General features: G+C 45.1%; 1 long non-coding RNA gene across 1 annotated transcript; it reads left to right on the forward strand.

Moving 5' to 3' along the window:
* Window positions 1–1,675: 1,675 nt before the first annotated feature.
* On the forward strand, window positions 1,676–3,083 carry LOC123426425. Its single transcript, XR_006622204.1, has 2 exons — window positions 1,676–2,244; window positions 2,316–3,083. It is a non-coding gene; the product is annotated as an uncharacterized LOC123426425 (long non-coding RNA).
* The last annotated feature ends 1,068 nt before the right edge of the window (window positions 3,084–4,151 follow it).

Below are 4,151 nucleotides of genomic sequence, written 5' to 3' on the forward strand. Positions count from 1 at the left end.
TCATGTGCATCCCCTCCCTGTCCCTTCCCCATCGTCATCCTTTCCCCCGCCGTCATGGATAATTTATAACTTGATTGAAATCTGGAGCCAAGCACACGTTACAACCGAATTAAAAAACCATCCCGAAAAATATATTTGGTTGAAAACTGGTATCTATACCTAATAATAAAGCGGCTATTGCTTCCGTCGGAAAACCCACCGCGGTATTTTTATAAAAAAAGCCCCTGTAATTTTTATTATTCAACCCGCGCTCCATCATTTATCTGCAACGCAAAGTTAAGAAATTTGAACGAACTAGATTAACACAACTAGCCGTAGAAAAAAAGGGCCGTACAAAAAAAAGAAACCTTGGCAACGCAGCATATGATTCGTAATTATGCCCAAAGCACAAGTCCAATCGGACATGTAATTCGTAATTATGTCCAAAGCACAAGTCCAATCGGACATGTAATCACAGCATGTCACGTGACACAATTGCACAAGGTCTATTTTTCCACATGAGCTTAATAAGATGGGTCACATATATGCACGGTGAAAATACAAAATTGTGGTGCACGTTTTTTTAGGATCACAACTTTGATGCAGACTGGTATTTTCGAGGTCACAACTTCGGTGGAGAGTATCAAACCGTAATGATACAATGATGCAGTTTTTTTAGAAAAATGGTGTAATGGTGCAAATAGTTGGCCTGTGCCCAGGCCGCCGCCACACCACTCGACGTCGCGGCCGACCTCAACTGCCACCGCTGCCGATCTCAACTCACCCGCCTCCGCGGCCGTACCTCTCCCCGCTCACTGCTTCCGTTACGGCGCTCGAGCACATCGCGTCGACCCTGATCCATCTTGGCCTGTGCCCACGTCGCTGCCACACCACTCGCCGCCGCGGCCGACCTCAACCACCACTGTTGTCGATCTCAACCCACTCGCCTTCGCGGACGTACCTCTGCCCGCTTGCTGCCCCCGTTTCGGCACTTGAACACAGCTTCTGGATCAAATCAACGCGACAACTACAGTGACTGGGGATGATGTGTCTGCTCGATGCAGAACGACGACGGCGCGTGGATAAGGCGCGGCGGAGCGAAGTACTTGCAGGTGGAGGCGGGCCTCCATGGCTCACACGGGAAACTCCAAGGTTATGGCGCGGCAACGACGACTCCTTATGGCCAGATAGAGGTGCCTAACCCTTGCTTCCCTCATCGTATCCCCTCCTCCGGAAGGAACTCATCATCTGGTGAGATCCCCTCCCCATGCCTTCAACCGTGTGCCAAACACCGGCAAGAAATTTTGTTTTGTGAGAATTTGTTTGCTGATGAATGAATGTATTGAATGTAAGATTGTATTATTGTAGAGACAGAGAATGGAACACCACCTTCAGTTTGTCATCTGATCCCACATTCTCTACCCCATGAGTGAAATAAGATAACAGTTCATTGATCAATTCACGTAGCCTCTTTGTTTTGCTTTGCTTGTCCCGCTCAATTTCTCATCATGATGAAAATTAACAATGAACGGGTTGATTTCTCAACAAAATAGTATAGGACTAACTACATTAGTTAGTTAGCTTATTATTTTAATAAATCAAAATAATTATAAAAAGATTAAAAACGTGTGGTATTTTTTTTCCGTTGCAACGCACGAGGCCGTTTTGCTAGTAATACAAATGTAAAATATTACAAGGTTGGCAGAAAACTACGTTTCAAACTGGGCCTAAAAATACCGAATAGGCAACTGTTCTGTTCTGGACTGTATACTTAAACAAGAATCATAAAAGGCGGAGATGAAGTTTGCAGCCGGGTCAAAATAAGCAAACGCGAATTGAAGTAACTTTCCCCACCAACGAGGGCGCCTGGCTCGCAGCTTACCGAGTCGCCGTCGGGTCACCGACGCCGAACTCCCCACCGGGCAGTCCCTACAATCGGTCTCACATTCCCAGCATGTGTCGTGGATGACTGCATTTGCTTCTTTTTCACCTCCGGGAGCCCAGTCTGGCGCGCCACCCATGGCCGCACGGAAGGTGTTCGAGAAAATGTTTGGTTTGTGGATGCGCAAGGAAAACCGTGGGCGTGACCACAGGTTGAATTGGGGGGCTATTGTGATTGCGCGACCTTCGCTGCGCTCATGGTGAGCCAACAAGTTCACAAGCTGCTCCACGCAGGTTCTCTCCCGATGCAGAAGCCAGGAAGCTCTTTGGCTTCTTGAATCACCATGGAGATCTGAGACTGCATAGCTTCGCAGAGACGTTCTGGTATTGGTCGGCGCAATTAGATATTTAGATTGCGCATTAGCACCGAGATCTGAGACTGCATAGCATCACAGGTAACTGAAGTCACATAGGGGAAAGTTCTGGAGCACTGCTGAAATGATGCCGTCAATCATCTGAGAAAAAAGAAGGTACTGCTGACTAGGGTAGGGTGCGTGCTGCTGCAGAGCTTCTCTGGGAAACTATCGGAATCCAGTGTGCTAGGATGCTAGACTGTCATTTTCACTGGTAAATCTGCTTATTTTCTGTATTGACGATCTCACGTGTGGGAGTATGCAAGCCTGTGAAATCTGTATGTCATTTTCAAGGAGAGAGCAACTCATTCCTCAAAGGTTTTTTGGATAATAATGCATGGCGATCATGGAAGTGCATTTCTTTCGTCACCACACGAGAGCTGCAGTGAAGATGTGTTGAACTACTAAATCTGGAGGTGACACGTCGATGGTACACTGCTGACGGCGATTCAAGCCCAGAAAAGGTCCCTTGGCCTCCTTTGTCAATGCGCCTAACCTCCGGTGTGCCTCAACTTGGAATCATTTTGGCTTCCGGTGGAGTCATGGCTCAAGCTGTCAGAGGGCGGTGGTTGCGGAACAGCTCGGGAGCCTCTTACAGCTTCGCGCAGGCTCCCAGGTACATAATTGAATATGCAATTCTACTCCTTTTTCTCATGACAGTGGATTGGAATTTGAATATGTCCATTGTTGAATGACTTGAGTCCTCTAATGAAATTAGTATTGCTTTCTTTCCTGCTACTTACTCTGTGTTGATGTTGGGGTTCACATTGAAAAGGAAACAAAGTTTAAAACGTGACTGGATACAACGTACAACTTCTGAACTGATCTTGTGATGTAACCATTTTGCTACTACTGGTAGTCTGAAGTTAACCTATGTTCCAGGATATTCTACTCGCTGTAGTTGATCTCAACATTTTTCATTATAATTAATGAGAACAAACAATTTAGTCACTGGATTTAGACACGAAAACACATCTTGGCACTAACAAGATGGCACTTAACAAGATCACTGGATTTAGATACGAAAACACATCTTGGCACTAACAAGATGGCACTTAGATACGAAAACACATCTTGGCACTAACAAGATGGCACTTAGATACGAAAACACATCACTGGATCAACTTAACAAGATGGCACTAACGCTAACAACTTTGCTACACTATCGACTAAATAAAATCTCTACCATAGCGACAATCTTTATTTAATATTTCGGGCTCCCTTTTAAGTTTGAACTTTTCCAGAATGGTACATACAAAATCTTACTACAACATACAAGCTTGTTACAGTTTATTTTTCTAAAAGTCTGAATAGCTGGTGCTTCTATTGAACACAAATGAAGCAAGAACTACTTATTTGTACTATACAAAGAAACAAAATAAATTGAAGTGTTATGGCCATCATTTTTGTTTTCTGCACCGATAATTTATCACGAAAACAGTGTAGCGCCCTTTCATACTCCTCTGAAAATCGGACATGCAATTTGTATTGGTCATCAAGAGTTTCCTATTAGTTGTCATTGCTGCTTTCTTCCTTGCTAGGGCAGTCTGGGATGAACATGAGAGGGCATTGCAGGTTTTCATGATAAGATAAGAGCATCTCCAACGTACGCACAAAAATATCGCGTGCAAAAATAGTTTTACAGTGCCACTGTGGCACTTTGAGCGCGCCGGGACCAACATTGGTTTTCCACATGCCCAAAAACGCGCGCCCAAAAAAACACGCAGTGCAAATTATGAAGCGCGCGCGATCCGGTGCCTCAAATTTGCAGCGTGCGATAGCGCTTTTAGCGCATGCCCAATTTTTTTTTTGCGCGTGCACTATTTTGCAGCATCTGCTCGAGCGTTTCGGCGCCCAAAAAAGACGGTTTTTAGCACG

This window comes from Hordeum vulgare, chromosome 2H (assembly GCF_904849725.1).
Source record: "Hordeum vulgare subsp. vulgare chromosome 2H, MorexV3_pseudomolecules_assembly, whole genome shotgun sequence".
NCBI classification, from domain to species: domain Eukaryota; kingdom Viridiplantae; phylum Streptophyta; class Magnoliopsida; order Poales; family Poaceae; genus Hordeum; species Hordeum vulgare.